The sequence below is a fragment of the Gossypium arboreum genome, chromosome 2, assembly GCF_025698485.1.
Source record: "Gossypium arboreum isolate Shixiya-1 chromosome 2, ASM2569848v2, whole genome shotgun sequence".
NCBI classification, from domain to species: domain Eukaryota; kingdom Viridiplantae; phylum Streptophyta; class Magnoliopsida; order Malvales; family Malvaceae; genus Gossypium; species Gossypium arboreum.
Window position 1 is genome coordinate 4,470,080 of NC_069071.1, and position 27,743 is coordinate 4,497,822.

The 27,743-nt window shown below is 34.1% G+C and overlaps 1 long non-coding RNA gene across 1 annotated transcript; it reads left to right on the plus strand.

The window, feature by feature from the left end:
• Window positions 1-18,399: 18,399 nt before the first annotated feature.
• On the plus strand, window positions 18,400-19,347 carry LOC108466693 (uncharacterized). Its single transcript, XR_001868683.2, has 3 exons — window positions 18,400-18,622; window positions 18,871-18,955; window positions 19,041-19,347. It is a non-coding gene; the product is annotated as an uncharacterized LOC108466693 (long non-coding RNA).
• The last annotated feature ends 8,396 nt before the right edge of the window (window positions 19,348-27,743 follow it).

Genomic DNA, 27,743 nt, shown 5'->3' on the forward strand with positions numbered 1-27,743 from the left:
GCTAAAGTAGATGATTCACCATAGAAGTGGCACTATAGATATGGTCATTTGAACTTCAATGACCTAAAGTCTCTTTAGCAAAAGAAAATGTTTACTAATATTCCTGTAATCATTCCTACATCAAGCCTTATGAAGAACGTATTGTTGGATGACAACATAGGGATACTTTCCCAAGCAGAAAAGCTGAAAGAGCTCAAGTTGTGCTTGACTTAGTTCACCCAGACTTATGTGGACCAATCAATCCAAATTTCAATGGTAACAAAATATATTTTATATCATTTATTGATGACTTTAATCGAAAAACCTGGGTGTATTTTATATAGGAAAAATCTGAAGCATTTGATGCTTTCAAGAGTTTTAAAGCTCTTGTTAAAAATCAAGTTGATAAGAAAATCAAAACACTTAGAACAGATCGTAGAGGGGAATTCTACTCTAATGAATTTATTGCATATTGTGAATCTAATGGCACAAAGAGACAATTGACTGCTCCATATTCACTATAACATAATGGTATACGTGAAAGAAAGAACATGACCATTCTCAATATGGTCAGGAGCTTGCTAGCAATAAAAGGAGTTCCAAAAAAAAATTCTTACCTAAAGTAGTGATGTGGTCAATTCATGTTTTAAACTGAGGTCCAACATTGGCAGTGAAACACATGACACCTCAAGAGGCATGGAGTGGTAAGAAACCTGTTGTTGGTCATTTTAAGATATTTGGATGCATTGCATATGCACATATATCTGATGAAAAAAGAAAGAAACTTGACGCCAAAAGTTAGAAATGTGTATTCCTTGGAGTTATTGAAACTTCGAAAGCTTATAAGTTGTTTAATACCTCAACAAAGAAAATTATAATCAACAAAGACATTGTAGTTGATGAAGAAGCTAGATGGGACTGGGCTAATGACAATTCAGTTCCAAGTTTAATACCAGATGAGGATGTCTCAATTGACTAGGTAGAAGCTGGTGAAATTCAAGATAAAAAAACTAGCATCATATGGGTAACAATCAACTTCACCTCAAATTCTAGCTCAATTTGATAAACTTTTAGAAGAAGAAGAAGAAGAAGAAGAAAAAAGAAGACATAATTTGAGGGATGAAAACTCAAGGAAAAGGCCTAGATGAGTGATGGATTACGATGATATTAGTACAGAAGATGATGCTTATTTTGTATTATATATTGATAGTGATTAATTTGCCACAAATTGATGTGGCAGATCAGGTTTTTCCGACATACTTAAGAAGCTTTTTCTCGAGCAAAACATCTTTTATATATTTTTCGTTATTTTTAGATTTTTAGTTAATAGGTGAAAATGTCTCATTTTTGCCCATTTGTTTTACCTAATTTGGCCAATAGTGCCATTGGGAGGTCTAGCGTGTGATTGAGTGGTGTAAGGACGTGCTGGAGGTGAAAAACAAGCGAGAACAAAACCAAATGAAAGGGTATTGTGATATCCACACCTTGGGATTGAGATATCTCCAAAAATATAGAAGAGAGAAGACATCCTTTAATGGTATCGCAATATCCTCTTTGGGTATCGCGATATCCACCATTCAAAGGTGACCCCAAGGCTCGACACTGTCTGAGATGTCGCGATATCCATTTTTGGGTATCGCAACACTGCCTTTTTCAGGAGGACAATCTTGGACAAAAAATGTAGTCTTTGTCCATCAGATCCACCAATCATTTAAGACCAGTGTAGGGGCATTTTTGGTAACGAAAAAGCATCAGATGACAGCTTAAAACAACCGAAATTGGCTGAGGAGGAGAGAGACGCATACTAACTTAGTTTTAGGTTTAGTTTTCTCTAGGTTTCTCTTAGTTTTTTGTACTTTCTCTAGGGTTTTCATTTCTTCTTCTTCTTCCTTAGTTTAGAGTTTATTTTTCTACATTTACTTGATGTTCTTAGTGTTATTTAAGTTAGTTATCACTGTAGCTAAGGTTTATTTACACTTTCAGTCACTATACCTTAGTTTCAAGACATTTTAAGCTTTAGTTTAATGTATTTTAGTTTCTTTTACTTTAAATGTATTAAAGCTTGTTCCTTTTATGTTTATTGCTTTAGATTTTCTTGTTAAATGCTTTTAGTTTCATGTTATTTAAGTTTTCTTGCATAAAAATATCAACTTTCATATTTTTCTTAAGTTTTACTTTCATAGCTGTTTTGTTTTCCATCTCCAAGTTCATTTCTTTTAGTTTCAGCATGAGTAGTTAAACCTCAAAGGGGTTGGTAGATGAAGATGTGGGTAAACCAAAATCTTTGGACCAATGACTAAATCATAATAAATTGGACTAAATTGAATAGACCTAAAAACTTAGAAAGTGACGCCTCTAAGGGAATACCGAGACAAGTGAGATTGGAAGGTAATCTTGTCATGCACCCGTTCAGTAGTCTTGGATTAATGGGTGAGATCAGAAGATAAATCAGAGCTAATTCATCTTACTTGGTAAAATTAAGATCGGAAAATAAAATGGAGCCACTTAGTAATTTATGCAATTTAAGTCCATTATTTGAAGACCAGAGAACCGCATCGAAATCAACCAACCACTAATAGTTATTTGCTGAATATACCCTTAGTTTTATATTCTTTTCAATTTATTCCTCAGAGTAGCATATTTAATTTTCTTGCAATCTTTTCTTGATATGAATTATCATACTATAAAATCGTATTATTAGCCGCTTAGACTCGATAGTGTATGCTAGCTATCACTTAATCGCCATCTCCCTTGGTTGAATCTTTGGAATACTCTGGTGGTAAAAGGCTATAAAGAAGAACATGAGATTGATTATAAGGAAGTTTTTGCTCCAGTTGTAAGGCTGAATACAAACAGATTGGTGTCTTCGCTTGCAGCACAACATTCATGGTTGATTCTTCAATTAGATGTTAAGTCATCATGAATAGTTGATTCTTCAATTAGATGTTAAGTCATCATTCTTGCACAACTTACAAGAGGAAGTATTTTTTGATCAACCACCTGGTTATGAGAAGAAAGGTTTATAAAAGAAGGCTTATCGACTAAATAAAGCTCTTTATGGACTAAAATAAGTACCAAGAGCCTGGTATAGTCGCACATATGCTCATTTTGCAAAGTTGGGATTTAAGAAATTTCCTTTTGAGCATACCCTTTATGCCAAGTCTAATAGAGGTAAAATGCTTATTATTTATCTTTATGTTGATGGCTTGATATTTACTGGTAATAATGTTGAGATGTCTACTAAGTTTAAGCTGTTTATGATGAAAGAGATTGAAATGATCGATCTAGGATTAATGTGATATTTTCTAGAATTAGAAGTCATTCAAACTTCTGCTAGTAATTTTATTTATTGGAAGAAATATGCTCATGAGATTCTTGCAAAGTTCAAAATTACAGATTGCAAACCATTTGCTACACCAACTGAACCTAGTTTGAAGCTACACAAAGATGATGAAAGAAGAGAAGTAGACAACACTTTTTTTAAGCAAATAGTTGGCTGCCTCATGTATTTGACATCTAATAGGCCTAATATCATGTATGCAGTGAGTTTAATTAATAGCTACATGGAAAAGTAGACTGAAATGCATCTTAATGCAGCTAAAAGAGTTTTGAGATATGTAAAGGGTATAGTGGATTATGGTGTGTTTTACAAAAAGGATATTAATGTTAATTTTCTTGGGTATACTTATAGTAATTATGGAGGGGACAGTGATGATCGTAAGAGCACTTCCGGTTATGTGTTAATGTTTAATTCAGGTGTATTATCATGGTTGTCTAAGAAGCATCAAATAGTTACACTTTCGACAACCAAGGCTAAATTTGTGGTAGCAACTTCAAGTGTGAGTCAAGCATTGGTGGCTTAGAAATATGTTCAAAATTCTTAGAGTTGAGCAGAAAGGTCCAACAATTATAAACTATGGTAATATGCCAACTATCAAGCTATTAAGAAATCCAGTGATGCATAGGAGAAGCAAACATATTGATGTTCATTTTCATTTTTTAAGGGATTTATGCAAGGAAGGGAAGATAAAGTTGAAGTTCTGCAAGAGCAATGAACAGATTGTTGATATTCTGACCAAACCACTTAAACAATGAACATTTGAAAAACTAAGAAAGATGTTGGAGTTTATTCTTCTCAAGGCATTGATAAAGGATTTCTCAAAACAAATAAATCCTAAACAATTTTAAGCAAAAATCAGTTTAAGCGAGAGTGCTAATTTTTGTTTTTTTGTTATCTTAGTTAAGAGATTTAGTCAAATTAGTATAAAATAATTATCCTAATTTATTGGTTATTTGTTGAATAAGAGTATTAGTATTTTGAAGTTGTTAGTTTCTTAAAAATCTTTAAAACTATTACAACTAATTGTTTTATTCTTATATATAAACTCTAAAGAGTATACTGATAATGAGGATAAGTCTTTGTTCAGTAAAAAAGATCTTAAGTTCTTATTCTTTAATATTAAGATTCAACAGTTTGAATGGTTTGAGATTTTTGTCTAAACTAATGGCAGCTTAAAGACTCATCTTCTTCTCAACCTCAACCTTATCATTAATACTAGGAATAAAAAAAATTCCTCTTCACTTTTTTTTTGTGGATTATTGAGAGATCTAAAGGTGTATGCTAACACCACTTTCACTTATACACTCTAAAATCCGAGATAGAACAATAAGAAGAATAGAATAAAAAATTGAGAAATGGAGAAAAGTTTTCAGCAACTTTTTTTTGTATGAATTTCGATAACCAGCTTCCCTTACAGCTCTAGGTTAAGAAGAAGAAAGCAAATGTGGCAAAGTTAGTTACAGTTTCCTGCTAGCCCGTTGATGCTGCTCAACGTTTTACTAAGTTTTATTCTGTGTTTACAACACACCGCTTAACTAAAAGTAAAACACACCATTTAAGACCCTTTAATTCTAATGCACCGTTTCATCCCATGCATTTTATTTTTTTGATTTAAATTCTACCCCATAACAATTACTTCCCTCCAGGAAAAGATTATTGTCCTCAAGAATCAAAATAAGGAAAATTGACTTGAAACTGCTGCAAGGATTCCCAAGTAGCATCTTTAAGGAAATAATTGATCCACTCCATTAGGACCTCAGTCACTGCCTGGTTCCTTTTCTTCACCATACTTCTATGTAAAATTCACATTGGTTCTTTCTTCAAGGCCCCATGATCATTAATGAAAGGTAGTTGAACCTGAACTGAAGCTGATCCAAACTGTTTTTTCAACTAAAGTACATGAAAAGTTGGGTGAATTCGTGATCTTGGGGATAATTGGAGTGTATAGGCCACCTGTCTCACCTTTTTTACCTTAGGAAAAAGTACCATTATACTTAAGAGATAGTGTCTAATGAAGGACTCTTCTTACTGTTTGTTGCTTATAGGGTTGCAATAGTAAGTAGACTAGATCACTAATCTGAAAAATCCTGTCAGTTTGATATTTGTCAGCCAACTATTTGATACGAGTCTGAGCTCTTTTAAGGTGAAACTGCAACAATTTCCTAGTAGCCTCTCGAGCCAGTAAACTTCTGTCCACTATTGCCACAGTTAAACTCCTGCCAAATAAGGCATATGTTGCGGTGTGGATTGTCAATTCAAAGCCTCATATGGAATGAGCTGAATTGTAGAGTGAAAAGATGAATTATACCACCACTCCGTAAGGGGCAACCAACTTGACCAACCAATAGGTGTTTCTCTAGTTATACACCTCAAATAATTCTCCAGGCAATGATTAAGTACCTCGGTTTGACCATCCGTTTAAGGGTGATATGCTGTGGACATGAGAAGTTTTGTACTAACTCTTCTAAATAATTTTTGCAAAAAACCACTTACGAATATCCTGTATTTGTCTGAGATAATCGAGTCAAGCATTTCATGCAATTTTGTATACATGGTTCAACTATTCTTAAACTACTTCTTTAACAGTAAAGGGGTGAGATAAAGCCAGAAAATGACCACACTTAGTCAAGTGGGCTACAACAACTAAGATGGAATTCTTCTATTTGGAAATTGGAAGACCTTTAAGAAAGTCTACGCTAATAACACACCAGGCTTTTTCTGGAACAATTAAAGGTTGCAAAAAGCCAGGTGAGGCTATTATTTCATTTTTACATCTTTGGAAGATTAGGCATTCCTTAGCCTAACGCTTAACATCTGATGTTAACCTCTTCCAATACACCAAACTAGACAAACGTTTCCTAGATGTATGAATATCTGAATGACCTTCAACAACACTAGCATGAAAGTGCTGGAACCTTAAGCTCTCATCCTTCCTTATTACAATCATCCCCTTCCTTATCAAGAAGCGTCCATCCCACGAGTATTTTTAGTGTTGTGGACTTTGCTACTGTACACCTTTTATAATTTGAATCATCTTATCATCTGATTGATAGGATTTTTGTATCCTTCCCAAAAGACTGGAAATAACAGAACTGTTGGATAACTAAAATAACTGTCATTGTTTAAGGTGAGGTTGCCTAGAGAGAGCATCAACTATCCTATTGTTGATTCCTTTCTTATAGGTTACCTAAAAATCGCACCCTAACATCTTAGCTACCCACTTTTGCTGTAAGGGAGTTATGGCCACTTGATCGGACAAAAATTTTAAACTTTGGTGATCGGTTATAGTCTTGAAATGTCTCTCAATTAGATAAGCATACCACTTTTTGACATCTAGTAATACTGCCAACATTTCTTTCTCATAGATTGAGAGACCTTGGTGCCCGTCTCTTAAAGCCTTACTAAAAAAAGCCACTGGTCTACCCTGTTGTTGCAAGATTGCCCCAACCCCAAAGCTAATTGCATCTATGTCCACTATGAATTCCAGCTAGAAATTTAGTAACACCAATACTGGTGCAAAGCATAAGGTTTCTTTTAGAGCCTGGAATGCTGCTGCAGCCTGCTTAGTCCAACACCATCCATTTTTTTTCAACAATTCTATTAAAGGCTTAGCCAAAGATCCATATTGTTTGATAAATCTTCTATAGTATCTAGATAGGCCAAGAAAGCTTCTCAATTTTTTAACAGATTATGGAATAGACCATAAGGAGATATATTGAATTTTGGATTTGTCCACGAACACTGTTCCCTCATGGATCACATGTTCCAAGTACTCAATTTGCGAAGTACCAAAACAACATTTACTTATCTTAGCAAATAACTGTTGGTTCCTTAGAATTTGAAAGACTGCTGCAAATGTTCTGTCCAAGAGTTAGAGTATACCAAGATGTCATAAAAAAACTAGCACTGACTTCCTCAACAAAGGTTTGAAAATTGAGTTCAGAAGAGCTTAGAAACTGGAGGGGGTGTTAGTGAGGCCAAAGTGCATCACCAAGAACTCGTAATGCCCTTCATACGTTCTAAATGCTATTTTGTGTACATCAGGTTTCCACATTCTGATTTGGTGGTATCCAAACCTTAAGTCTAACTTGGAGAACACCTTAGCCTCCCCAACTCATTCAATAGTTCCTCAATTATGGGAATAGGAAACTTATTTTTGAATGTATGTTGATTGAGTTATCTATAATCAACATACAAGTTCTAGCTTTCATCTTTCTTTTTGACCATCATAATTGGAGAGGCAAAAGAACTGTTGCTATCATTGATTATTCCAACTTGGAGCATTTCCTGGATTAGCTTTTCTATTTCTTATTTTTAAATGGCAGGGTATCTATATGGTCTAATCTTGATCACAACCGCTTAATCTTTCATGGGAATCTTATGGTCTTGCAACCTAGATAGTGGTAGTTCTTTAGGTGTTTGGAAGACATCAATAGAGTCATCCAATAAACGTTAAAGTTGTTTATCATTGGCAGTGGATACTTCTGTGGAAAAGGGTAACTTTGTTTGGAGAACTCATTACCAAGGTACAAGGTCCCAATGTCTAACCAACCGTCACAAAACACTTGAAGTTAGAACCAATGGTTTCCACTTCTAATGAACCAGGGACAATTCCATAAATAATGCATGGCTCTCCCTTAACCAAAAATTGCATGGTTAAAGAGCTAAAGTTTTAGATAATATCCCTCAAGGCCAGTAAGTACTGAACTCCTAGCACCATATCACAGCCTTTAAGTGGAAACACCATGAAATCTGTGTCAAACTAAGAACCTTGGGCTTTCTATCTGACCCCCTTACATAACCTTATCATAAACAAACAACTACCATTTGCCACAGTGACCTTCAACTGATCTTGTTGCAACATATGAAGTGACAGCCTATGTACCAGCTTAGCATCTATGAAATTATGAGTATTGCTTGAATCTACCAAAATAATAGCCTAGACAAACCCCACTTGAGTAGTTATTCGCATAGTGTTGTGGCCTTGTGAACCCGTAATTGCATGTAAGGAAATAGTAGGAGATTTTGATGGATTATCTTCAGAAACACCCTCTTTTAGCTGGTTAGAACATTCTTGGAATTCCTTCACCTCACTATTAGACATAGGCTCGAACAGGAACTAGTACAATTGTGATTTGACACACTTGTGTCCCATATGATACTTGGATCCATACAAAAAACAGTCCCTTCTGTTTTCATTTAGCCATCACAGCATGTGAAATGGATCTGGAAGTAGGTTTACTAATTGGAGAATTGATCACAGATGAAGTCTGAAAAGTAGAGACAAATCTCACATGTGTTGAAGAGTTCTTTGATGCAACAAATGGGCTAAAGAAGGATCTAGCAGAGACATTCAAGGGAACTAAGGTCTTTTTTAGGGAGTAGGAGGGAATCCCCTCAATCTGCTTGGCTAATTGGAACCCTTCCACTGAAGTTGATGGTGGAAACAGATCAAGATAGTGGCCAATTTCTACCTTCAAATTACTTATAAAAATACTAAGAGCATAAGCTTTAGGAAGATGCACTTGGTTAAGTAAGCTAACATAAACATCTTGGTATTGTTCGACTGTACCTTGTTATTTCAGACTAACCAACTCATTCATAGGATCACAAAAGAAGTTGGATCTAAATCGGTCTTGTAGGCTTCTAGCATAGGATGTCCAAGTCAACATGTGTAAGCCACCATTCTGATGAAAATAAAACTGGTGCCAGTCCAGAGCTTAACCCTCCAGATTTAGCATTACTGTACGAATTTTGTTTGTCTCAAGAGTTCTTTTAGCCTCGAAGAATTGCTCCAGCTTAGCCCACCATCCTCTAAAATTATTCCCAAAGGCGAGCGATTATACAGGTGGACACTGCCCACGTCAACAGGTGGAGCAACACTTACCTCAGCAAGAACTTGACTAGCATTTGGCGTAACAAAATCTTTAGGAGCAAAACCAGGTGGTGCTCCCCCCATAACGCCCTTTCCTTTGCCAATGACTCCAATAGTGGGTCGTCCAAAATATTGGCCAAGCAAGGTTTGAAGGTCCCCTCTAAACTTGTCCTTGAACTCTTGGAATTTAGTGTCCATTTTAGTGTCCAGTCGAACCAATTCCTATTGAATCTTAGAAATTTTGTTGCTGCATTCCACTAACCTCTTTCTGTAAGCGAGTAGAAACACCATCTCCAGCCATAGTAGGGATCGAAGTGAGTTTTGATACCTTTGATACACTCTAAAATCTGAGATAGAACAATAAGGAGAATAGAAGAAAAAAAAAAGAGAAAGGGAGATATGTTTTCTGCAACCTTTTTGTGTATTTATTTCGATAACCACATTACCTTATAGCTAGAGCTTAAAAGAAAGAGAAAACAGGCGTGGCAAAGTTAGTTACAATCGCCAGTTAGTCTATTGATGTTGTCACCATTTCACTAAAGACATTACGCATCGTTTCATTAAATTTTATTTTATGTTTACAACACACCGTTCAACTAAAAGAAAAACACACCGTTTAAAACCCTTTGATTCTAACACACCGTTCTATCTCATACATCATTGTAATGCCCGGGCCCACTAAACAACAAACAAACCAAACAAATAAAAAACAAAAACAAAAAAAAGTCCGAATATTCCAGTCCATTTACAATCCAAAGCCCAACTAAACCTAACCCAAAAATTAAAACCCAAAGCCCAATTCCAAACCCAATAGACTTAACCCAACTAAACCTAATTACCTTAGCCCAATACAGCCCAAACCTTAACAGAAAAAAAACAAAACCCTAGCCACTCCTAACCCTAGGTGCTGCCCTAGCCTTTTTCAACCACCCTCTGTCGTCGCTCCTCTGACACCACCTGTCTCCACGCGCGTCTGACACTTGCAAAGCAAGAAGAACACGCAACAGAAGCCAACAAGCAGTAGAAACAAATAGAAAATGACAAAAATAAAAAAAATAGTTTGTAATGGTCTATAATAAAACAACAATAGGATTTTTGTATCTTCTTCTTTTTTAAAAAAAAATGCACATCAGAAAATAAAAAGAAAAAACAAAAAAACTTCAGAGGTGATTTCTCGTTTTCATTTTTCTATTTTTCATTTCATTTACGAAATAATAACAAAAAAAAGACTACCTGTTGAGTGGTCTTCCCCGTCGTCGCCTCTTCCGAGCCAAAGGCCGGCGGATCCCTAGGGATTCGGCCATGGGCCACGGCAAAGTTTCAAAAATCGAAAGGTTTTCCTCTTTCTGGAAGATCGGCACCGGTTGAGGAGTTTTTGACTCCAAATCGGAGTTCTACGCTTTAAGGCGAGCAAGAAAGCCACCTCTTTTTTTTGCCTGCCGCCGAGAACGGCTTAGCTGTCACCAACGATTGGTGGCCGGCACGACGGAGCCCGACGACTTCCCTGATTAGACCTGAATGCCTTGAGAGAGGGGGAGCGATTTTAATTTTAATTTTTTGGTTTTTTGAAAGATAAAATGAATTTTTTGTTAAAAATTTTAGTTTTATAATAGTAGCAAAATGACGTAGTTTCAGACTTCCCCCCTCGCGCCCATAACGACATCGTTTTGGGGGACAAAACCGTGTGACCCGACCCATACCGAAGGGGGATCCGCGTGTTTCCAAATATTGGGCTATTTCGCGGATAGCCCCTCCGTTTTCGCAGCGCATATCGATTCGGTCCTATGCTGATTTTCTTTTCTTTTAATTTGGCCTCGCACTTTGGTTTTTGATGCATTTTGGTCCTCTGACCAGTTTCGAAGCAGGGGTATGTGAAAGACGCAGTTTGAGATTTGGGATTATTTTGTATTTGGCCCTCGTGGTTTTGTGCAAGTTTCATTTAGACCCTAATCTTCTCTTTTTAAATTTGTCCCTCTAATTCTTTCTTGATTTCGATTCAATCCTAGATTCTTTTACTTTAAACTGCTTTATTTTTATTTATTTCAAGTTTTTTTACATATTAATATTTTAAATATATACATATATTATCTATTTTAGTTTCTCTTTTCATAAACTGTTTGTTTTTTTAATTTCTTTTTCTTGCATATTTATTCTAAACTTGTCACATGATATTTTAAATTGTTTTTTTAAGTTATTTATTTTGAATACTTTATATATTATTTTATTTTATGTTAAAAATATTATACATGTTAATTATTATAAACTGCTTTTACATTCTCTACTTTAAATTACCATTTTATTTTAAAATCGTTTTATGTATTATTTATTTAAAACTGTTTCATTATTTTAAATTGTTTCATATACCTTTTAAACTCTATTTATTTATTTTAAAATATTCTATTTATTATTCATTATAAGATTTTTTTCGATATTACCTATTTTATACTTTTATATATATGTACATTATTTGTTCTAAAATTTATATATATATATATATCATCTTTTCTTAAATTGTTTTATATATTATTGATTTTAAAAATTCATTTTTCACTTTATTTATTTTTAAACTTATTTATTATCATTTTAAATAGTTTTTACGTTTTATTTATTTTAATTTGTTTTATACTATTTATTTTTAGATTTTTATATACGTTATTTTTTCTGTTCCTTGATTATTAATATTAGCATTTAAATAATGTATGTTGAGTGATTATTGTCATTGTGTGTACCATAATTCGTTCACTTGTATTTTCATATTATTGTCGTACATTTGTGTGATGTTATCCATGTATATTTGTCCCATGCTCATTACTATATTTTTATGTCCAAACAGTTTTATCCAATATAGATCGCTTTATTTTACTCCAAATAAATAAATGCACATCATTTTGGTTCTATAATCGCCATTACTCAAAAATTTTAAAAATAAGGCAATGTTCCGTTTTTTGGAAATTCGAAAAATCGTGCCTTAACTTACTGGGTTTCGATTTTTTCTCGTTTAACCTAAATAGCCGAATATCCTTTTAAAATTAAAATACATGATTTTTGAAATTTAAAAGACAAGCTTATTCTCGAGGGTTTAAAATGTCGTGTCCTAACTTATTGGATGTGACGTTTTATTACTTCGAGACAAGAATATCTTTAACATCTGTTTCGATTTATCCAGCCATTTTTGTAAAATTAACATTAATAAACAAGGGATTGTATTTAAAATCTTTTCAAAATTTTAATTTTCGACATTAAGACACTAATTAATCAATTAGGTACCAATTTTGGGCGTTACGAGGGTGCTAATCCTTCCTCGTGTGTAATCGACTCCCGAACTCGTTTTCTCAAATTTTGTAGACCAAAAGCACTGTTTTAGTAAACTGAAACATTTTATTAAAATGACAAACTATAAGGTGATCCGATCACACCTAATAAAAGATTGGTGGCGACTCTCATTTTCATTTTCATTTTCAAACCAAAAGGCGACACCCTTTTTCAAAAAAATGGTTTCGTCAGCTTGGCGACTCCACTAGGGATAAAATAAGAGAGTCAAGCCACAAGTTGATTAACTTTTATCTTTTTTTCGAAAATAGAAACTTTGATTTTAATATACGATCCCTTCATTGCATTTCATCCATTTTTGTTACGATTTTTATCATTTTATTCCTATTTTCTTTATTGCTTCAAGTTTTTATACATATATCCTTGCATATTGCATTGCATGACCTCTTGGTTACACCCTTTTAAGTGGGAGTGGGAAGCTATGCCTTCGTGAGGTTTTCACATCCGTATGGGCTAGTAGACTGCTTCCGGGATACATCCGTACCTATGTCTTCGTGAGATTTTCATCTTCGCATTGCCATAGGGAAATGTATTCCCCTGAACCGAACTCGGTCTATATGAGCCTATAATTGGTAAGGACCTAGGAATCTGCCGGTTCAGGTACCCTTTTTTTAGAACCAAACCCCATATAGCAAGCCTTAAGAGCCCACCCTAGGTAGAGCCACTATGAACCCCTAGTGGTCACACGGATAGGTACTTTAGTTTGTTTATTTCTCCTGTGCTAACATGTTTTCTTTTGTTTTGATTACATTGCATTTTCATCATAGAAAGAGAGGTGTTGAGTCACATTCGATTGCTAAATAGAAAAGCTTGTCATGGAAAATGGATTTCTTGATAAGGTGGAATATAATATGGCTGTTCGAATATGGTCCGAGTAAATAACAAGAGAAGGCTGATAGTCTATGAAGGAATACACAAACTTGCTTCATCGTCTAAGAATTCAAGCCGACAAAGATTATTCGAGAGCCGTCATGTCTCGACTTTCTTAAAGAAGCTAACAAGCATTACAAGGATGAGTGAGCAATGAGTTGCAACCTGGATCGAGCAAAAAGAAGCTAGTAGAAGCATCCATTGAAAAGTTCGTAAAATTTTATCTTAACCGCCGGATATGAAGAAAGGGATCGATGTTTTAGCCTGGAGTATGAGGACAAGACCGTATAAATATCCATTTTATGTAAAGAGATTTGTTTTCTAGAAAAGTTATTCTAATAGAATTGAATCAGAATCAACGCCTCGTTTTGCATTCATGCATCTGCATCATGTTGCATTGCATTACATTGCATTACATGCATCACATTAATTAAAAGAGTTGAAATTCCTTGAAGATATCAAAGACACTGTAGGAACGATGAGAAATCTAAACATTAATACCATATCTGAAGAGGGAGATGGGGAAGAGAATTTATTAGGCATCTGCCGTTACATACTTGGAAGTGTTCTGAACAATTGGACTGCAGAAGAGATTCATGTAGTTTTTAGAGTTGATTTAGAGTAATGTTCAAAACACGCTTGTTGCTTTAAGCCTAAAAGCAATAAGAATCCTTTTGTGAAATAAGGCTTATGTTCAACATCTTTATTCCAATAAAATGCATCTTTGTTTCTCACTTCGAGCAAATATTCTTTTATTCTTTCCACTTCATTTATAATCATACTATACAAACAATTATTCTTAGATTCCTTTGTCCTTTAGACTTTCCTTCAAATACTCTTTTATTCTTCATTCATGATCATACCACACAAATGATCATTCTTAGATTCATTTATTCTTTGAAATCTTCCTTCGTACCCACAATAGGTCTTCAGATATCAACGACATGAGTGACACTGCTACTAACCTAGAGTTTTCTTTTGAGCAAGATATGTGTCTAGAGGGATATCAGGACTTTGAAGACGATAGAGATTGTAGCCTATCTCCTGATTTGTTAAGGACGATAGAATAAGATAAAAAAAAATGGATCCTACCATGCAAAAAGTCAGTGAACATTGTGAGCTTAGGAGAAGAGAAAAGGGTGAAGATTAGAGCCTGTATCACCATAGAGACCAAAGTGAGACGTCATTGAGTTATGCCAAGAATTCCAAGATGTTTTCGTACAATCGTATCAAGATATGCCTGGGCTACTAAGACGTGAGGATGCTGCAGGGTGTTTGAACAGCATATGCTAATGGTTTTACGATGGCCAGGCTAATTAGGAGGTTCGGGTACTGTTGGTTCACCACAGAAGGAGATTGCATTAGCCGTAAATACCAATTTGAGGAAGACAAGACTCATGTGCCTCCTCCATTTCTTCACAGATTTTCTATATATGGGGCATAAATGTTATTGGGCCAATCTCGTCAAAAGCTTTTGGCCAACATCGATTCATCTTCGTGATTGTTGATTGTTTCACTAAAAGGGTGAAAGTCGATTCATATGCCAATGATACAAAGTCGATAGTCATCAAATTCCAAAAAAAAAAAAGATCAGGTGCCGACAAGAAATGTCAGAAAGGATCATGTCTAACACAACTGCACAATGTCAAAAGCTTGCAGCCTGTTCAAAGATCAGACGCCATATCACAGTGCAGCAAAGGCAACCGAAAAAGGAAAAACAAAAGTACAAAAAAAATAAAAATAGAAAGAGAAAGAAGAATCAAAACAACAAAACAAAGGTTATAGTGAAAGACGATCGAGACTTGTAAAGATTGGCATAAAGAAGTTACCATTTACCCTCTATGCTTATCGAACGTCGACCAGGATCTTCGTCGGGGCAACACATTACTCATTGGTTTATGGGATAGAAACGACTTTGAAGACAAGATTCATTTTCTATGAGTCTTGTCAGAGCTGAAGTTGGATAAGGCAGAATGGATCCAATCCCGACATGATCAGTTGAATTTGAAGAGAGGAGGTTGAAAGCTATCTGTCGTGGTCCAATACACCAGAAATGAATGATGTGAGCTTACGATAAAGAGGTTCATACTAGAGAATTCCATGAGGGAAACTTTGAATTGAAAAAGATCTTTCCTATACAAAAGGACTTCAGAGGAAAGTGGATGCCAAACTGGAAATGACCTTATATAGTAAAGAAGGCCTATTCTGGAAGAGCGTTGATATTGACCGAGATGGATGACAAAGATTTGCCCAATATGGTGAATTCAAATCCAGTATTCTACCTAAAAGGGGAAAGGCCAAGGTGAAAACCTTTAAAGGGCGCCTTGTGAAAAAAAAAAAGAAAAAAAAGGAGGGGCTAGGGTGAAAACCCTCAAAGGGCGCATTGAGACCAAAGGGGATTTGAGTTAAAAACTCAAAAAGGGCGGCTCAAATTTGGATCAAAGTGGGGCATACAGTAGTCTTGCTATGCCTGAATTAACAATGAAGAAGTATGCTATGTCTCGGGGAATATACAAAGTACTCCGGATCCCCTAAACATAGATTGAGCTCAAAATGGTCCTCAAGAAGTTGGTACAGAGAAGCTCAAGTTGCGATATCCGAGGCACCTAGTTTCCCATTTTACCCATTTTGAATTTTCTACCTTTGATTACCTTATTCTTTTCAAGATACGTCCCAATAAATTTCCTTCTTAATTGCATTTGCTATCCTTGATTAACTTACTTGCTTCGAGCCATGCTCCTAATTAATTTCCTTCCGGTCTATTGTTATGATCTTTTTTCAAGCATTTTACATTGAAATAACGATTAGTGGACAAATAATACTTTCATAAAAGGAGTTTCGCATATTACTTTAGAAGCTTCTAAATAATACAAGAACCTGAAACATGACTTTTGTTTAGAACTCACCAAGCCTAAAGGTTGGAAATATTAGAGAAAGATGATTATCTCTTTGGACTTTTTTTTGGTTGAACAAAAAGACAAGACATTTCATCGGTAATATAACCTCGACAAATAACAAGCAATGTCAACCCAAGTGTAAAAGGGGATCATTCTCGGGAAAAGAAAAATGATACTCTGCATTCATACAGATATCAGACATATACATCTGGTCATTACACCTAGGGAATGGTGTAATAGATCAAATTGATTAAAGATGATACAAATCCTATACCTCAGAGTTGTAGCAGGATGGATGGAAGAAACCAAATGTTATTCCCCTGAAGTTACAGTGGGAGGTACAAACTTTATGTCCCAGAAAGTACAGTTGAAGGGACTTTGAAATTACAGCGGGACTTTGAAAACAGACGTGGCAAATTTAGTTACAATCGCCAGCTAGTCCGTTGATGCTGTCACCATTTCACTAAAGACATTACGCATTCACTAAATTTTATTTTATGTTTGCTACACACCGTTCAACTAAAAGCAAAACACACCGTTTAAAACCCTTTGATTCTAACGCACCGTTCTATCCTATACATCATATTTTCTTGATTTAAATTCTACCTCATAACCTTCACTTTAGGCAATGTATACAACGAAGTGTCCAGCCACATCATAAGCTTCAAAATCTAACATTACAATCTGTTCAAATCTATTGTAGGTTTTCAAGGGACCTTTTTCTACAATTAGACTGGGATGAAGAATATTTTTTTTTAGGCATTATACTCTTGGACATTTGGAAATCATTAACTAGGAACTTGTTTCGATCATGTTTCCAATCCAGCTTCCTATGGGTTTATGATGATTGTGCGTTCGATGTTTGGGTTTTTTTTTCAGTAGTTTAGGGTTATTGGATTTGAATTTGGTGGGTAAAACAAAAATTGATCTTGGGGAAGTTTTATTTTATTTGTTATTTAAGTTTTTATTTGAAGGAAAGTAAAGATTAAAAATTAAATTATATGGACCAATAAGAACTAGACACTTGAATTATTATTAATATTTTATTTCTCACGTAGGGGAAAAATAAATCGAAAACGAAAATTAATAAAAATAAATTATTTTAATTTTTTGAAACAAATTAATTTACTCAATATTGAAATCCAACAGTTTCTTTACTTTGTTTAGAAGATGATTACGAAATGCTAAGCTGTCTCAGGTATTCAGAACTTTTGCTTACGCCACTCCACTCGTTTCTTTTAGCAATCCAACGGCTACCTACCAGAGAATCATCACTCCACGTAAGCAGAGGCAAACCTTTTATCTCTATCTGCACGTCAACGCTTTGAGTTTAAAGGAGTGCCCTAAGCAATTTCAGGAAAAACCCAAGTGGTATAGACAGTGAGAAAGTTTGAACTTGAGAATAATTTACTAAAATTCTATAAACAAAACAGTCGAATAGTAAGAAGTTATATATATATATTTAAAGCTTAAATTTTACAAATGAAAAATTAAAATTAAAATTTATTTAAGGTGAATAAATGATTAGTAAATTTATGTTATAGTTATTTAATTTTAAAATGTTATAAAATAGTTATAAAATTATTCAAAAATTTTTATTTAAATAATTAAATTACTCAAAATATTTTATTTAAGTTATTGGGCTGTTATGTTTTCTTTTTCAAATAAAAAAAAGAATCTAACTAGCGAGTTTCAAGTGATGATCGATACGAAAGATCAATACCCATCGATGAATAGAAAACATACTATAGATCTAAGTTGGTCTGATGGTTAGTATGAGAGATTAAAAAAAAATATTTGTATTTTGCCTCATAGGTACATTTAGAACTCTTTCATGAAAAATAATTGAACCGTAGAAATAAAAGGGGAATAAAATTTTTCGATAAGCATAGGCAGTGTGAATAAAAAAAGTCATATAATAATAACTTTAGCAGTCCAATTACTTAAATAAACACTTTCGAATAATTCAATCATTATATTGTAATTTGTTTGAAGTTAAGTAATTAAAATGTAAATTTATCGATAATAAGTAGTTTAGTAAAAAATAATATTAAAAAAAAATTGCTTTCCGTTTAAGTGTAAGATCTAATCAGATTTCAAAATTAATCAAAAAGAAAAAGAGAAAGAGGAAGAAAGAGAAAGGAGAAGAAATAAAATTCCCAACACCCAAAGTCCAACTATACCAAACCACATTCAGCTCTATATAATCTATAATTCCAAGCTAAAACTTGTGTCCCATCTATCCTTTTTTTCTTAGTATTTTCTAGAGGCTTTGCAAGTTTGCAAAAAAAATGAGTGACCCCAAATATGCTTATCCCTACCCTGCTCAAGGTACTCTTTTCTTTGTTTTTTATGTTAATTTCCCCTTATAAATCCTCTGCAAGTTACTTAAGTTCTCAGTTTTTACATTACTGGCCATTGTTTTTATTTTTTCTCAAGAACTTCCTATGTTTATGGCCATAGGGTTTTATTTTTAGGGTGATTTGTGTTTTTTTTGGCCGATTTTCCCTTTGGATTAAAGGGAATATTAAGGGTAGATTTTGGTGTAATTTTGAATTATAAATTTTTTTGGTTAGCAGGTTATTATCAAGGTCCCCCAGTGGTGGCACCACCGCAATATGCAGCTCCACCACCTAGGAGAGAACCTGGTTTCCTTGAGGGCTGGTATGGTGCAATATTTTTGAATTAAATTTAATTTATTTTTTTAATGTGTAAATTTAATTAATTTATATATTTTATTTTTTGGCAGTCTTGCAGCTTTATGTTGCTGTTGTCTTATTGATGAATGTTGCTGTGATCCATCCATCATCTTTATCAGCTGATAATAAATAAAAATATTCTCTGTAATCTCACTATATATATTGTGATGCTAGGTTTAAATTCTTAGGAGGATTAATCTTTTCAACACTAGTAAAATTATAATTTATAGATAGTGATGATGGGTGTGTTTGTGTTTTGTGGTTTGAAGAACTTGTTGCTTTAAGTTTCTGTTTATCTTCTTCATCTTTGTAATTTTCTTAAGCAATGGAAGAAAATAATCAGCGAATTTCCAGTAATTATTTTTTTCTCTTTTCAATTAATTAATTATGTGGCTAATGAAAAGGACATTAGTGGTTCAGATTCATTTGAGCTGTAAATCAATTCATAAATTGTGCAGTTACCTATTTGGTCCTAAGGTGATTTAAATGGCAATAAAAATAAATGATTGAATCAAATCACTTCGAACTTTAAATGAGTGTGAAAGGTTGGACTTTGGGAATTAATAAAGGTTAATAAGCGGAATGGATTCGGATGATTTCGGGTTTTTATAAGACGAAATTGAGTTAAGAATGTGTTGGAGTTTGTACTCCCAAGAGGTTGTTCAATCGTGGCCAATCGTCATTCATGCGCTAACTCGGTTGTATTGAGGCGTAAGCCACGTGAAAATGAAAAATGGGGGCCGGGCGGGGGGGGAGGGGTATTCGATTCTGATAATGGCAATATATTATTAAGTCTTGTTGATTAGTGAGAGGTAACAAGGGAAGAGGATGATGGTTTGATAGAGAAGACGGGAGTACGATGGTTGGAAGGAAATTTTGGCCTCATGGAGAGTTTACAGGTTCAGTGTGGGAAGTATCTGAGAATAGATTTACGTGAATTGTTTGCATGTCCTTTTTATAGTGGGGGACAAACTTAGCTACGTACCCTAAGTTTGTTGACGTGGAAGTCTGATTTGATATCGTTGTAATGGTGGTGATGTGACGTCCTAGGATGAGATATTTTAGGATGACTAGCAATCAATTACTCTGAGTCTCCATGTGGTCCTCATATTGCCTCACCGAAGGTGCACCGTTCTAAAGTTTGCCAGGCTATGGTTCATGAAGCAATTACTAGTTCGTAAAGTAGCTTTAGGTTCGTGGTACCATTGGTTCCATTGGAAGACACATGTCAAGCTCTTTATGGTGTTCTGTGAGGTTCGCAACGTTCGCTACACAAGGTACAACAATTGCCCCCCAAGCAAGTGAAGGTTATAAAGTGACCTTCGTGAGCCAGGTGAAAAAGTCTCAGCATGGATGTTTATCATGGAAGCATCTTGAAGTTTATGATGAAGTATTATACATTATATAGGGGTTCTCATTCTAAGTTTGAATATATATATTTTAAATTTGTAGTTTAAATTTTGAAAAATTGAAAATTTTAAACTATTTAAATTTATAGTGGGATAAATGACTGTTATTTTTTCGTTCATTTGAGTTGAATGATGAATTTGGCAAAACGTACAATTTGTTACGATGTGTTGATTGAATTTCCAATGAAATCGTCATCATTTTTAATATTTAGGTACACATGCTGTGTGTTAATTAGAGGGACCTTTCTTGTTCACAAGAGATGGTGCGTGCATGTGCGTGTGATAACTTACCTAAGAAGTTTCATAGTAATCAAAGGGTTTCATCTTGTTTATAAATATTAATAAATTTTTAAGCCTCATTACCATTTGCTTTCTAAGTTTTTAACTTTCTACAATTCCTCTCTCTTTCGTGTTCTTGGTGCAATTTAGTTTGATAGGTTCTAATCACTTTAATTTCTTTATATTGCTTTTTCATTTTCCTTTTTATTGTTAGCAAAACATGGTTCCGAGATTGCTTAGTGTTCCTACTGATAGTAAGGAATTTGAGTGTACAACATTTGTAGAGGAGATGTGAAAATTGTTGGAGTGTAGGGTAATTACGTGTTTTAGTAATTTCAGATACATATTCTATGTTTAGAAGGGGAAACATTGATTGAGTGATATGAACAATTGTAAGAGAGAAAATCGTTGGTTTCTTTAGCCCTTAAACATTTCTGAAGTAGGGTTTCATATATTTCTGTATCTTTTCTTTGCAGAATTGTTGAATTCATATACGGTGACTCCCGGGCAATTAATGGGTTCCTTGTGGTGGACTTTAATGGCGTATTTATTAGATTGCCAGCTACATGGAGAGTAAGCTTCTGTAAATCTATTCAGAAGAATATACATTGTAACACCTACTAGTGAAAGCAATAAAAGAGGGTTTGTAATGTTTGGCACTCTAAGGGGAAGGAAAGCTGTCGTAGATAACACCACCAGCAACTTGAGTTTGGTGAGGGATAAATAGATTAAAATTAAGTGAACTTATGGGGAATTCCCTTTTCATTTGGCCTGGGTTAAACCTTCCACTGAAAAAAACACTTGGGATATTTGTTCATTAATGTTAGAGTATGCCCAAAGACCAATCATGAGATGATTGTAATCAAATACTCGTTTTACCTTATTTTTAATATAAGGCATTGCCATTTTTATTTAAGTTTATTTTCTTTGTGTATAAATAAACTAGTTAATAATAAAGTCCTAAGAATAATATGATTATTCTTAAAAAGGTCATTAGTCGAGTATTATTATGGGATTGGACAATGATAATGCATTGAGACAAAAATCAATACATGTGTCTGTGTTAGAGAACAACATACTGGACTAACATGCCATGAGTATGTTTCTTAGATTATAATGTAATAGCCACAAATATTACTCATAGTGATAACTATGTATATGATTATCAGACTTGAGATCATTATTGTCTCAACATCGTGAGTCGTATATTTTGATACAGTCAAACGTATATTGTAACATGTTGTACTATAAAGATTGATGTTGGATATACCACAATCCATGTAGTGGGATATGGTTGATCAAGATAGGATTTATCCCTATTATATAATAGGATCAATATCTTAGGTCTTTTGATGGATTACATAGAGGCCAAGACGTTATTGTTGCGACTTGGAATCAACATCTTCGAAAGGGATCCCATCAACAACGTTATTCATCGCTTTTCAGTTTTTGAAAGGTATATTTTCGACCTTTGTTTCAACTCGATTCGTTCCTCGTACATGGATCCTTGGTTGACGATTACCAAAATAATTTTTTCGCTGCGCCACGAGGCGTAATGACAATCCAATAGTTAAATGCAGCAGAAGAGGCTCAATTCAAAAGATTGCAAACAAGTCCGCCAATTGGGTATGAACAAGTTCAAAGCTTAAGGAACGTTTGGCGATTCAGCTTAATGGAGAAAATTCAAAATATTTGAGATGATGTGGACTTCAATACCCTAAGTGAAGCTTAACTTGATGGAATAAAGCCATGTAATGAGGCTTAACCATATATGGGTATAAAAATGTAATAGCAGAAATTGTTTTAGGATTATTTAAAGAACCCAAAAATTGGTTATTTGAGTATGCCTTTTGTCAATAGCGTAGATGTGACTATCGAAGCTAGAAAGGATGGTTCCAAGAGCTATAAAAGGAAAGAAAACTGTGTAGGTGATTGAAGTTTCATGAGCTACTGAAACCATTCAAGGAGTTAAAATTTATGATGTTACTCAAGAACCACTTGAGGGGAGTGAAGGACTCAATTTGCAGGTTCGCACAAAGAGAATAAGAGATCCATATTCAAATTCTCTTCCTTCTATTGGTGAAGGTCCCTTAAACGAGAATGTGAAAGATATTGAGTCTCATGCAGACTCTAATACACAATCTAGTATTGGAGGTATTACTTTAAACTTTCTAATTTATTGAATTTGTTTTTGTAGGGTTTTGTATTTTCTAGGCAAACGAACTATTGTAACCAAGTGAAACATTCTCATTAAAGATGAATAGTCATAGTAAGATATCTGGTGCCAAGATTTATCCCTTGAATGTTTCATTAGATTGTGATATTCTTGATAAGGTTCTTTGTGAAAGTTTTAATTGGTCTTCTAGTAGTAGTTCCAGTGTGTATTGCTTTTATTACTTATCTATTTGCTAGAATTTAGAGTACTACCTGTTTGTTTGTCATGCAAAGAACTTATGTGGAGGTCAAAGTTCACTTGTGTCTCGAGATAATTTCATTGTACACAACCGTTGACAAGAAATAAAGTGATAAGTAAAAAGTATCATCTTTACAGTGATTGTATAAGCAAATTTTGTGAAATAAGACTTAGCAAATTGGCAGTGAAAATAATTAAGGGTGAATTAGACTAACTACTCTATTTAACTAAAAATTACCTAAGTAAATTAAATGAAAGAGAAATACAGATAAAAGCAACAGTTCACAAAAACAACCTCAATGACATAAATGTGTTAGATTAATTATCTTCTGGAACTATGAGTTATTAAAACCTAGTAATAATGTTAAAGAAAAAATCCATGGCAACTCGACTATTCATTAACCCATGAAATCATACTTACTAAATTATTAAAATTTTCTAACACAAGTCTATGTTAAATCAACTTGGTAATTTACATAAGCAATCATTCATAAAGTGAGGTAATGAAACATTTTTATGCTGAAATAGTTTAATCACATTAATTCTAGGGTTATGCAAGGTAATAAATTTTTTTCAATATTATTACTAGTTTAACCTATTTTATCATAAATAAGATCAAACATGCATCAATTAGATGGTGTGTCAATTAATTACAATCTAGGTCTGATTAAAGTATTAATTCAATTGCACCCACACATTCATAATGCACATATAGAGTGCCATGATTTTATTTGATTGAGTGAACAACCAAGACACATAACATCATTAACAACATTTTAATAAATCTAAGCTAAACAACATAATCAATCTAACAATAATAAATTTAAGTCGCTATGATTAAGCTGAAAATAAAAAAAATAAAAATTGACAAGCATGTTCATTAATGAAAAACAAAATAAAAGTAAAAATAGGAAGAACAAGAATACAAATCCAGTGTTTTTCTGCTCATACTCCCTTATTTCTTTTTTCTTTGCTCGTTTTGCACAAATCTCCTTAGGAATGTCAAAAAATTTATTCCCGACATGCCTTTGAATTGCTTCTCTCAACTTTCTATGTTTTTCTCTCAAATGGGGAGTAGAAGAATGAAAGAGAGGAGAAGAGATGATAAGTGAGTGAGTGATGAGTTGAGTAATCAAATAAGGCCTATTTATACATGAGAGGAGTGTCTATTTTTATCAAATTGAATCCTTGAAAATATCTCACCCCATGGCCTATCCTTGCTTTAAGGGAATGGAGTTGATGGTTTTGCTAAATTTAGCTTGGTGCATGAGAGAGGAAGCTTAAAAAGGGGAAAGGGGTTTGAACGAAAATATGAGAAAGTTTTTTTTTGTTATTTTCTAAATACTTTAACCAGCATTGGATGATTGATTTGGGCTCCTTGATGGACGGTTGAGCCTCTCTTCCTTAATAGGCAATTCAGACTCTTTTCTCCTTAGCAAACTGTCCAATTCTTCTCCCCAATTTCTGAGTTGGGTCAAGCATTCCATTAATCCCTTAATTGGGGCATCAAAAATTGATTATTAATCATCCCTCCTTTTCATGGCTTGTGCTATAGGGATGCTACAACATTTGAGTTCCAAAACACCACCGTCAAGACTGCCCTTTCTTCAAATGCACCAAACTGCTTCGAATTGGAAAAATTGTGTAAGTTTAACATATAAATAATTAAAAATAGATATTTATATTTAATTTTTTCCAAATTAGATATTATGTAATAAAATTACAAAAATATAATAAAAAAACTCGAAAATTTACATGAATTATTAGTTAGAAAATGCTATAAAAGTCTATATATTTTAGAGTTATCAACATGCAAGAGATAATAAATGTATTTCTATTAACCTTGAGGTTCTTATTGCTCTCAGTGTGTCCACTACACCTACCTCAACATTTCCTATAACTTAAACGTTCGCTTCTTTTATGGCCTCAACAAGTTGTACTTAAACTACTTCTGCCTCGATTTTTTTTAGCTCACCAATTTTAGCCACTTCAGATTCAAACATTAAGGAATTAGTTACTAAAATTCTAAGTTTTGTAAGGAGTGAACTTATAAATCAGAGGCCTCCTATTCTTCCCAAGGATCAACAACAGAAGAAAAAGCGGAAGACTGTTTCTCTAGGAGTTTAACCACACAAAATTAATCCCCTTTCACTGCCTCTTCAAGTAACTCTAGCCAAATAACTCATGTTATTCATTCTCTTCCATCGAGTTTATGCAACGAGTCTGCTCTTTTAGCTGGCTTATCTTCAAGTTCGCAGAGCTTACCTAGTGGCTTTGTTTCCTTAAATATATTCGATAATAAGTCTATTATTATGCATTATTTGCTTGATTAGTATACCCGTTATTTTATTTAAAACTAACAACTTAATTTGATTCTTTTTTAGTATGTTCTATCCCTAGTATATCCACCATAATATACAACTTCAAGCTCAGCTGCATCATCCGTTGCTCTTTCTTCCACTTTTTCAACTTCATCAATTCTTTCTTCTATCAGTGTTTCAATAACTTGAACAAACTCTCTTTCTGTTGGGGTTCTTCCTACATCTAGAGGACCTTCTCAAAGCTCTTCATCCATGAGCATTACTTTTTCTGAGATATATCTTGGTGGGATAATGAAGAGTCTTATAAGCCCTTATTCTTGCTATTTTCTTTAGCGAGGATTTGAAAAAATCATGCATCTTCTTTCATCCTAACAAAGAAACCAAAAAAATGTCTAGATGGTTTCCTTCAAAATAGATTAAGGGCCCATCTGTAATGTACCCTATGGATTTATGGAAGAAAATTGACAGTTAGAAGTATGAGAAGAATTTTGCACACCAACAAATGAGTAGATCTTTAAAGAAAAAGGAAGTTCAACTATATAAGCGGCTACACTTGGCATTCAAGTGGCTTATAACCTACTCAATATTTTCACTGTTCTGTTGGGTAAATTTTGCGATACTATAACATACTTTGTTATACTCAATCTTGTTGGTCTTCAATGGGAAGCTTTTAAAGAGGATTAAAAGCTGTTGTATTACTTCTTTCTAGTACTCATGCTAACTCAACCCTTGGAGAGGAAGAAACAGATAGTGGAGGTGGGGAGTATTAAGAGCTCTTTAATTTATTTTGTAATTAAAATGATTTTCTTCAATTGGCCTGTTCATTTTCTTTCTGAATGTAATTTTACTTGTAGCTTGACTCCTTAAAGATAACTCATTTCTTTAAAGCAAATTTAGATAACACACTTATTTAAAATGGCTTTACCTCTTTAAGGTAACATGTTTCTTTAAAGCAGAACTAGATAGCACACTTCTTTAAAGTGACTTTACCTCTTTAAGGTAATACATTTATTTAAACATGTTTATTTAAAACGGGCTTAGATAACTCACTTTTTTAAAGAGTTTTACCTCTTTAAGGCAACACGCTTATTTTAAAACGAACTTAGATAGCACACTTCTTTAAAATGGCTTTACCTTTTTAAGGTAATACACCATTTGGTGAAATCCTAGTTTGGCGAGCTGATAAGTCGTAATTTATACATATTTTTATCCCATGCTTAATACATTTTTGGATGAATTATCATTAGATTTATGGAATTTGATGCTCCTAATCCTTTAATTTCATGTTTTATACTTAGTTGAGCATAGGAGAGTAAAAAGAGCGAGAAATAGGCCAAAAATAGAGAAATTGGGTCAACGTGGGAAATCAACACGGCCTGTACTTCCTCACACGGGTAGACCACACGCCCGTGTCTATTTAATAGACTCTAAATAAGGCCTAAGCCACCTCACACGGGCTTGTCACACGGGCGTGTCCCTGTCGAGCCAAAGTCTAGTCCTATTCAGAAAAGGCCACTCTTGAGAGTTTTGAAGCATTCTAAAGCCTATATAAACACCCCAGGAGGTACCTAGAAGGGACACACGGAGTAGGAGGCAAGGAATTACTCGAAGAAAGCTGATTGATCCATCTCAGAAGCCGGATTTTCCTTCAAGACTGAAGATCTCCCTTCAATTTCCTTCAAGGGTTTTTGAGTTTTCTTTATGTTTTGTTATTATTCTTCTGAGATGTTTCCTTTTACACTTATGAACTAAGTCCCCTAAATACCTAAGGGGAATGAAACCTAAGACGGATCTTGTTATTATTTTCTGAATTATATGATAAATAATTGATTAGTTTTTAATTATGTGTTCTTAATTCTTGTTTTAATATTCCAGGATATTGATTCAATTATTGATGTGCTTATTCAGAGGAGCAAAAGTCCCTGCCTAAGAGTAGATCTAGAATAATTAAGCAGAGTTGATTGTACCTCTAGACATAGGGCGACATAAATCTGTCGGATTAGGGTCAAACCTAATAAGGGAATCCATAAATCGAGTTAATGCAACACTAGGGGTTTTAATTAGAAAGAGATTTCAATTAATCAACCTAGGGTTAGATGTTGTTAGTCTCGAGAGAGATAATAATACAACTTAGGGATTTATACGGATCGAGTCAATTTAATAAATCGTCTAGTTCAGAGTCAAGTAACAAGTGAAGTCTAGGTGGATTTTTCCTTGGGTATTGTCCAAATCAATCAATTTTCCCAAAAGTATTTCCCCAATATTCTTCCTGTGCATTCTTAGTTTAGTTAATTAGTTTAGATAAAGTAAATCCTCTTATTTTTAGGCTAG